Below are 11,126 nucleotides of genomic sequence, written 5' to 3'. Positions count from 1 at the left end.
CTTCCCACGTCCTGGATTAAACATGCTGAGGGGACCTTCCCCTTCTGCTGAATCCACATCAGATGTTGTGTAATTCATCCTATTATCTTCTCTATGTTTTTGATTATATGTTTTCCACCTGTAAACATTATTTTGTGCAAAATCTGTTTTATCTCTGTAGAATTTTCTACGTTTTCTCTCAACAATGGTTTGTTCGAATTCCTCTAATTCTTTTTGGTACTTTTTGTATGTGATTTGAAATTTTTCGATGGTCTGAAATTTCTTGAGTCGTTCCCCCAGTGTATTCATTTCTTGAGAATATTGATTAAGAAGAATTTCGTTATGCTTTATCAGGATTTTTATGAGGTCCTTGGAACATTGGGTTAATGTCTTCTCCCATTCTTTTTTAAGTTCTGTGTTCGCCAGCTCGAAAGTGGGGAACACTCTGGGTCTTAGGCCTCGCGGGGTAATGTCGTTCTTGACATAATTGTCAAAAGTGTTTCTGTTCCACCAAGTTTTGGCCTGTTTTATTTGAATCTGTTTTAAGGAATAGAGGTCATCCAACCAATCTCTATTAGCTGAATCATTTGTATCAATATCTCCACCTGACATAATGTCTAGACTGTTTTTTAATTTCTCTCGTCTATTCTCCAAATCTCGGGTAAGGCTAAACGTAGCCATTCTGAAGTTTGTATATTGATCAAAGAAAGATTTAATGCGGTTTTCTGTGCTAGAAGAAGAAGACTAGAAACCTAGTCAAAAAACTTGTATGTCAAAAAAGGGAAAAGGGGGGAAATGGAGTTACTTCTGCACCAGTTTTATTAGTTGTTTTTATCGTGAAGGTTCCCCAATTATAATTGCTGTGTTGTAATTACAGTCAGAACAAAATAGGGGGTGCTGCCAAAGACAATAGGTTAGGACTAGGAAAGAAAAAAGAAGAAAAGATTGTCTTTTTTGCTGGCGCACTAAAGAGAGAAAAGTCTTTGTTAAAATATACCTTTTATTAGTATTCAAATAAAACCGTTAAGTAAAATGTATACCACTTAATCAATAAACATTTAACAATATGTTTTAAAAGATGCACGTTCTGAGTATGTGTTCTTTTGTGGGTTGTATTATATAATCCTGTACGTGTAGGCTAAGAGCATCGGTTTAGTTCAAACACAAAATGTTGTTTCTGTGTGTATTAATATGTATGTTGATTATGGGCACAGGACATAGATTTCAAAAGACTTTTAAGCCGTTGTATGATTGGTCATCTGTATTCAATGTTATGGGATATCAATCACTGCCCAGTATGATGCTAGGTAGGATGTTGCTGTATATTATGCAATTTTATTAAACACCTCTTGGAAGATACTTGGTTATTTTATTTCTAGTGGTAGCAGTGTGGTACTGTGGTCGAAGGACCTATATGTAAAAGAACTTAACAAACAACTAAGAGACCACACATGCTACAAATTACTTACGTTCAACCCAACATCCAACTATCAAAATCAGTACAACATAATTAACGAAGCATTTGGCAATGGAGTAATTACAAAAAAAGATCTTTAGTTTTTGAGAGTTGAAAAATCAATAACACCCACACTTTACCTCCTTCCCAAAGTCCACAAAAATGCTGCCACCCCTCCAGGCAGACCAATTGTCTCTGGAATGGGCTGCCTGACAGAAAAAGCAAGCATTTTTGTGGACCAATACCTACGTTCACATCTGCTATCCCTACCGTCGTATGTCAGGGACACCAGTGATGTACTGGTGAAATTACAAGATATCTCAGTGAAACCAGGAACATGGATTGCCACATACGACGTAGAAAGCTTATACACAAGCATTGATCATAAGAACGGAATGAAAGCAATAAAATATTTTCTGGGTATGGGCAAACACCAAGATCTTAACTCCTTTCTACTAAAACTGCTAGAATTCGTATTGACCAAAAACTTTTTCCTATGTAACAACAAATACTACCTGCAGGCAAGAGGCACCGCGATGGGACCGGCATGTGCGCCGACCTACGCGGGCCTCTAGCTGGGATGGTGGGAGAAAGAAACAGTTTTTTCTGAAAAATATGACATCTATACAAACCATGTGCTTCTATACCTAAGGTACATAGATGATGTACTGATTTTATGGGATGGACAACAAGAGGATCTGAGGAAGTTCATCGCCATCCTGAACCAGAATGACCTGGACCTCAAACTCACTGGAGAAGAAAGCCAGAAGGAGGTGACATTTTTGGATTTAACAATCAAGATAGATGAAGAGGGACGAATTATAACAGACATGTATTGCAAGAAAACTGCAACTAATAATATCTTGTATGCATCAAGCTCCCATTTACCATCTACAATTAAAGGAATACCTAAGGGAGAACTCTTAAGAACTAAGAGAAATTGCTCCTTACCATCAGATTTCGCCATGAGAGAAGAACAACTGTGCGACCAGGGGTTAAAGTGGGCCGGAACGGGGCGGAACTGAGTTCCGGCAGTTCAAATTGAAGCCGGAACTCAGTTCCGCCTCCTTCAGACTCACCATGCCTGACTACAGTTTCATGAAGATTATCTCCAGCGAGTCCACCGGACCAGCAGGCGGCTGCTCAGGCTGCAATAAGCCATATTAGAGCTCCGCCCACCTGCACAGCCCACCCAGTGACGCCCTGCAGCCCGCCCATGTCCCTACAATGATATCAGTGCAGCCGCACTAATGAGAGTTGCCGCTGATGAGAGGAAGGAGGATGCTGAGAGGCAGACAGTGTGGCTCACTGTCTGCCTCTCAGCATTGATTTATCCTCTCATTAGCTGCATAGCCAGCGCCCAGCAGACCAGCATACTGTGTACAGCTACCCCCACCAGCCGTACACAGTGTAGTCAGTGTCTCACCACCGTTCGCCGCTGCCTCACATGGAAGCTGTGCTGCCTGACACATAAGCTGTGCTGCCTGACACATAGGCTCTGCTCAGCCCCCTCACTCCACGCTGTCAGCGGTCCCAGAAGGAAAATATGAATAATAATGAGGTGGGGGGCGGATCTAAGGGGATGATGGGATCTGGCACATCCTGCCTCCTGCAGTCCCTCTATTGACGTCAGCATGCTGATAAGAGAGATGAGGAGCTGCAGACAGCTAACCTTTTACCCACGAGGTAAGGGACAGGAAGAAGCTAGCATCACCAGGTAATCAATTTACCTGGTGTTGCTCCTGGTTATATATTGGAGAATTTAAACATGTATTTAATTGTATGAAGTTTTTTCAGTTAGGAAAGTGCATTATAAAATAGGATTCTAATAATGGCTACACTCTCTCTCTCTCTCTCTCTCTCTCTAGCAGGGGTTAAAGTGAGCCAGAACGGGGCAGAACTGCGTTCAATCAGTACCATTTTGGAAACGGAAAGGTTCCGCCTCCATCCGCTCACCTTGCCCGCTTTGCCTGTCCCTGCCTGCATCGCTAAATGAGACAGCCGGGCACTGTGGTGGGAAACCCGGCTGTCTCAAAGCACGTCAACGCGGTTATTTGAATTGATGCGCCAACTCGTAGCCCGGTAGCCAATCAGGAGCCACCGGTGTGTCATTTCAAATAGCCGGGTTTTCAACCACAGTGCCCGGCTGTCTCGTTTACCCAGTGTTGCAGGCAGGGGCATTGGAATGACAGATGCGCACAGACAGAAGAGCCGCAAGCAACCCCCTGCACCATTTACTTTTTTGTTGTTAACAGCAGGGATCCCAGGCAGCAGGGGATGGCTGGTATGCATCAGGCGGCGGGGGGGGGGGACCCTTTGGTGGAGCGGTATCACCGGGACTGTGTGGCCTGGTAATGCACAGCTGACTCACAGCTCTGCCCACAGTGTCCAGATCAGTGCAGGCCACAGCAGCGGAGAGAGCAGGAAAAAGATCAAGGTGAGGGGCCCTGTGCTGGCCATGACATCATTGGTTTTATAATTCTGGGTACTTATGTAGTAACTGGGCTGCCGATTTTGAAATCGGGTCCATCGCATCGCATCGCACCCGACCATATCGCATGCGATGCGATGCGATGCGATGCGATGGACCCGATTTTTCCATAGGATTCAATGTTAAAATGGACTGAGTCCATTTTAACATGGAATTCAATGGGAAAAGGGGTCCTTTTCATACCCCTACTATCCAAGTGGGCATGGAGTTGGATATAAACCTGTGGCGAGCGTAGCGAGCCACCGAGCCCGAAGCGTGGCGAGCGTAGCGAGCCCCGCGAGGGGACACAGAATACCGTCCCCTCGCGGGGCTCGCTTCGCTCGCCACGCTTCGGGCTCGGTGGCTCGCTACGCTCGCCACAGGTTTATATCCAACTCCATGCCCACTTGGATAGTAGGGGTATGAAAAGGACCCCTTTTCCCATTGAATTCCATGTTAAAATGGACTCAGTCCATTTTAACATTGAATCCTATGGAAAAATCGGGTCATCGCATCGCATCGCATCGCATCGCATGGTCGTATGCGATGCGATGCGATATCGCATCGCATCGCATCTGATTGTATGCCTTAACTTAAGGCATACAATCAAAAAATCGGCAGCCCAGATACTACATAAGTACCTAATTCTGTCACTTTAGCACATGTGCCAATGTTGTATATGATGTCTTTATTCTGCAAATGATGTCATGTTGGGGTGTGATGCAGGGTATGTGACATGCGGCATGATGTAGGGAACGGAACCTTGCAGCATGGTGTGGGGTTGTGCAGTGTGATTTAGGGGATGGAGATGTATTGCGTGATGCATGGGGTTGGAGATGTGTGGCGTGATGTACTGTAGGTGACAGGGACATGCAGTGTTATGTAGGCGGTGAGATGTAGAGTACATAGACTTGCAGTGTGATGTAGGGTACAGGGATGTGCAGCGTGATGTAGGGTACAGGGATGTGCAGCATGATGTAGGGAATGGGGATGGGCAGCGTGATGTGGGAGACTCGGACGTGCGGTGTTATGTAGGCGGTGTAATGTAGATGTGCAGTATGTAATGGCTATTACGGTGTGCATAATCCCCATGTTCCACAAAGCCATGCCCTAAATTTTTCATTGTTATGGTTCTTACTTATTTTTGGGCTTGTTTGCCACTTTTCACCATAATTTCAATTAGGGGTGGCATTATGTGCCCCACATGATTCTATTTCATGGGTGTGTGTGTGATAGACCAGAAATGTAAAGCTTGTAGGGTGGCGCTAACACCCTAGCACCCATCCTGGCTGTGACATATATTGTTGGGGGGGGGCGCGAATGGCAGCAAAGGTGAGTTCCACCACCTCCCCAGGACCACTTTAAGCACTGTGTGCGACAGACTGAAGCAAAGAGGGTACAGCAATAGAAATATCAAAACATCCAAACGAGAAGTGAAAAACTATTCTAGGGAATCTCTCCTAGTACCCAAAACAAAAACAACCAAAGATGAACCAGTCAGATTCATTGGTACTTTTAATGATAAATGGCGCGAAGTAACAGGAATACTCCAAAAACATTGGAAGGTCTTACAAACAGACCCAGACCTAAAAGAAATTCTCCCAGCTAAAGTAGAAACAAGCTGGAGAAGGTCCCCAAGCCTAAAGGACAAGATAGTACAGAGTCACCTAACAACACCAACCAGGCCACTCTACACCAAGAAAGGATCATACAATTGTAGACAATGCAAAGCATGTCAACACATAACAACTACAACACACTTTCTGGACAGATATAACAAAAAATGGACAATTCACTCCTATATAGATTGCACAACAATAGGAGTGGTATACCAACTAATTTGTCCATGTGACAAAATTTACCTAGGCAAGACTAAGCGACAGCTGAAAACAAGAATCTTAGAACATGCTGGCAGCATTGGAAACGCCAAACAGGACAGAATGAAATTCAAGACCTAAACACCAATAGCCAACCATTTTCTGCAAGTCCACAATAGTGACCCCAAAGGACTACGAGCCTTTGGTATGAAAAATATCCAGATGAACATGCGTGGTGGTGATGTCGACAAAGCCCTCCTCAAATATGAAACCAAAACGATATTCTTGATGAATAGCCTACAGCCTATGGGCCTCAATGAAAATAATAGTTTCTCAACATACATATGAAGATCAATAAGATGCTATTCAACCACAAATAACCGGAAGAACACTGAGTCTATGGAATTAAAACAATACTATTTTTTCTTTTCTTATATATACACACACATGCGCAAACTTACAGGGATCACAGCAAATATTAAGTGCGGGTTATAATAATCCGCCATAATCACCCTCTCATGACACCTAATGACAACCACACAATCACATCACACCTCTTGGAATCTACCCAAACACATACGGTTAGGATTTGCTTGCACAAGCAACATGATTTCACGACCAAATTATTATTATTTGATCTCGATAACTCACATCACTGAACATTCCACATCCACTGTTCTCACAATTTTTCACCATTTTTGTACCTCACTTCACTACACCGTTATTTGTTTATATTTATATTTTGTGTAATGTTCACCCGATTGTGCATATTACGATACTTTTACAGAACAATGAATAATTAAACAACAAAAATTAAAAACCAAAAGTGACACTCTCTTCTCCCGCAATTATAAATCAAGAATCATAAAACCAAATGCGGACACACAAAGTCGATACCGCATCCCATCTGAACAGTGAACTAATAACTACAACAGCTTGCATTGTCTACATGAAACACCAGAATACAGAAATATGAATGAGACATGTGTACGAGAGATGCGAGAACATCAGGTGACCACAACAATGAACCAGATTGGTCCTCTCTCTCAATATCTTTCCACCGGCTGTGACGCTCGGGTCCAGCCTTGAAAAAGCCGTAGTGTGAAACGCGCGTTGGCCTGATGCACGTGCTGTAATAATGTGTTAGAAAACTGAGTTTTTGTTACATATGTTATTAACAATGTCCACGCTATGTAATTAAAACAAGATACTAATAGTGCGGTTTGTGACATTGGCAACTCTTACAGCATAGGAGAGCTGCAATGCTCAGATCCTGTCAGTCAGTCGAGACTACAAGACAGGCTAGATGATAGACATTGCAGCTACCTCTATTTCAAATTCATGGAAACCGCATACATATAATAAAAAGCGGAATCACTGAGAGGATTTATGAGTCTGCATGCAGTTTATCAATGTGGGGTCCAGACGTAAATGTATTTTTCTTATGAGCATCGGTATACAAACCCATTAGCCTTTCTCTCTCAAGTAAAATTGAGATGATTTAATTTAAGCAACTGCATAAATTGCTACATTGCAAGATTGCAGGCGTGGGTACACACCCAACCCAATCCAATCTCCTCTTTTTCATGCAAAACAAGTTGTACGCATAGACCACTCAAACCTATTAGCCATTTGTCCTGTTTGATAAATCAGTTGCGTGTATAAAACTGTAGGAACATAACACGGCAACTGTACACATAACTTCTTGAGCCGTTCTCTATGTGGAACTTCAAAAATCGCAACAACTGGGCATAGGTCTAATGCAAAATAAATTGTTAAAATTGCATGTACTGATTAACCAAACCCACTAGTCAAGCATTAGTTATGTGTACAAACGGCATGAAAAAGACACGGCAATTATATACAAAATCTTCTAAGCCGCTCTCTGTGTAAAACCCTAAATCAAGAAAACTATAGTGACTTTGCACAACCCATTGTATTGCCAGATTGCAGGTGTGGATACACACTGCATTACAAATACACCTTCCTACATATAAAACAAGTGGTGCGCATAGATTGTTTAAATATTAAACACGGCAATTATCTATATATATATATATATATAAATTTCTTACGCCGTTTTCCGCACACAACCATATAAAAACACTAAAGATTTGGGATAAGCAATCCAGCAAAAATTTTTCAAATTGTAAGATGTGAAAAGGCGCACACACACCCAATGAGAAATTGGAACCACTAATCATATTGTAAGGTTGTGGACGTAGGCACACATTCAAATGTGAATGAGCAATCGAATTCACACTAAAGTACCCTTTCCGCTTTCTCTTTCTGTATGTGAAATAAGTTACGTGTTAAATTGTCTGCACATAACTACACACACAGCCCCTCAAGCCGTTTTTGGTCAAAAATATTTAAAAGGGGATGTTGATTTAGTCATTTACAAAGATTAATTTGGATAAACGTTACAAAACTATACTGTAACCGACATAAGATATCCTATATATTACAGGATATCTAAATCCACACTGTAAGGTGTATATCAAACATCAACCTGCACTCGAGATGGTAGACACCATAACAGGAATACAGTAACCATGTCATGTCTCTGGAAATACCTAAAATCTAAGGACATAATCTAAATGCATATGCAAATGATCCTTAAGGTGACAGATAACCACCCACATATAAGCTAATAGGACCTTGTATATACAAAGAGTAGCACCATAAAAGGAATACAGCTACCATTACACCAAGGATACCTATAGATAATTGCTTATAAACGGATAGAATATCTGTGACCAATATCCACAAGACAGCACTATAACAGCGACAAAGGTGCAATACAAATACTGGGGTGAATAACAATGTATAGAGGATATACCCCATCAACATACACTGTGCTGAAAAAACACTGCTATATATTAACAGTGTAGTTACTGTGATAACCACCAACTGAATCTCTTACTCTCCTAAGAGAAATCACTGATACAAAGCCCATTTTTCATCTAAATAAGGGCAACAGTGTTACCAATCTTTGAAAATAAGCAGACAGCCTCCACATAGACACTGCTACCACTAGAAATAAAATAACCAAGTGTCTTCCAAGAGGTGTTTAATAAAACTGCATAATATACAGCAACATCCTCCCTATCATCATATTGGGTAGTGATTGATATCCCATAACATTGAATACAGACGACCAATCATACAACGACTTAAAAGTCTTTTGAAATCTATGTCCTGTGCCCATAATCGACATACATATTAATACACACAGAAACGACATTTTGTGTTTGAACTAAACCGATGCTCTTAGCCTACACGTACAGGATTATATAATACTACCCACAAAAGAACACATACTCAGCACGTGCATCTTTTAAAACATATTATTAAATGTTTATTGATTAAGTGGTATACATTTCTCTTAACGGTTTTATTTGAATACTAATAAAAGGTATATTTTAACAAAGACTTTTCTCTCTTTAGTGCGCCAGCAAAAAAGACAATCTTTTCTTCTTTTTTCTTTCCTATATATAAAAATGAGCAAGACGGGCCAGAGTTCGGCTGCTGTCCGCCTGGAGAAATATGCGCACTCACAGACCCAGGCAGGGAGCAGCTCTCATACTAATACCCCGCAGACTACTCCATCTAAGGGATCCAATGATCCACGCCCCACGGAGGTTACATTACAGCTGGTTCTGGATACAGTTAATACCTGTGAAGCACATCTGTTGGAACAGATCAATAAAGTTCAATCTGATATTTCATTGTTGCGGCATGATGCCCAAATAATTAGAGAAAGAGTCACGGAAGTGGAAAATCTGGTCTCTTCTTTGGAGGATGTAGTGGCTCCTCTCCAAAATCAAGTCAAAGTTATGTCTGGGCAAATGGCAGACTTAAAATGTCGGACATTGAGGGAAGGCTTCGCCGTAATAATATAAGATTTATTGGTTTCGAAGAAAGAGTGGAAGGCAGTCTTCCAGAAAAATATCTTGAGGACTGGCTTGGGGAGAGATGCATTCTCCACGCAATTTATGATCGAAAGAGCCCATTGTGTGCCGGCTCATCCTGCACCGCCGGGGGGGACCCCCGCACACACTAATAGCTAAAATTTTGAACTTTAAAGATTGCGCCTAGCAAGGAATAAGGCGGACTTTGGCTATATGGGCTAGAAAATCTCGGCCTTTCCGGACTATCCAGTTGAAATCCAGCGAGAGAGAGCAAAATTTAGAGACGTTAAAGCAAGGCTTAGAGAACTTGATTTAAAGTATTCCATGCTTTATCCCTCCAAATTGAGGATCGAAGTTAATTGGATGACTAAATTCTTTTTCTCCCCAGGAGATGCTGTGGGTTGGCTGGACGGGTCCTACCCTGGTAGGAAACCGCTTGCCAATCAATAGATGTATTATAATCATAATACAAATTTGGGGCTCTGCTCTCTGATGTGCTATTAGACTTATTCGCAGTTAAGTGTTTTTTGCATATGCATGGGGGGTTAGTAGGAATAATGTAAGGGTTAAGTCCTGTCTATTGGTAGGGGAGAGCCGGCCACGTGAATGGTGGCCAATAATGAATCGCCCCTAGCGATTCTAGCTTAGGGTAAGAGAGTAGAGGGGCAAGCAGGGCTCCAGGTACGCCAGGGGATTTAGATAGTACAGGGTGGGGGGGGGGGTATATGTAATGTATGTTTGTCTGTGTCATGTTTTTGGTAAGTCACATTTCAAAATAGAGTGTACACATGGAGAAGGGAGAGAAGCAAGGAAGAGGGGGAAGAGGAGACGGAAAGAGAGATTGCTGGAGAGAATGATAAGAAAATGTGGGGATGGTTAAAGTGGTAACTTGGAATGTCAGAGGCCTCAATGATAAGGTGAAAAGATCGCTAGTATTAAATTATTGCAAATCTTTAGAGGCTGACATAATTTGTCTTCAAGAAACATATCGGTTTGGGGATAAATTGTCCACCTTAAAACGACCATGGGTGGGGTGGGAACAGCATTCCATGCTCCTTGTTCATCCTCTTCTAGAGGTGTTTCTATTTTAGTCAGGAAATCTGTGGTTTTTGAAAACCGCACAGTGAAGATCGATCCGGGGGGGCAGATATATTTTTATAGACTCTAGCATTAACCACGTTGGTACAAGCCTATTGGCTGTATATATTCCTCCCCCCTTCTCCTATGAGGTGTTGAGGGCGGCAGTCGATTTCACCTCCTCCTTTCCTGCAAACAATCTGATCTGCCTGGGAGACGTTAACAATATTATCTCACCTCAACTAGACAGATGAGGAAAGTCCAATAAAGTAGTTAGCAAGGGAGGGAATAGATTCGCAGAATTTATTGATGGGATTGGGTGGAAAGATCCATGGAGAATGAGACACCCGAAAACTTTCCAATTTTCTTGTTATTCAGCAACATATAGGGTCTTTTCTAGGATAGATTTGATT

Source organism: Crinia signifera, chromosome 5 (assembly GCF_055691185.1).
Source record: "Crinia signifera chromosome 5, ASM5569118v1, whole genome shotgun sequence".
NCBI lineage: Eukaryota > Metazoa > Chordata > Amphibia > Anura > Myobatrachidae > Crinia > Crinia signifera.
This window is presented reverse-complemented; position numbering follows the sequence as displayed.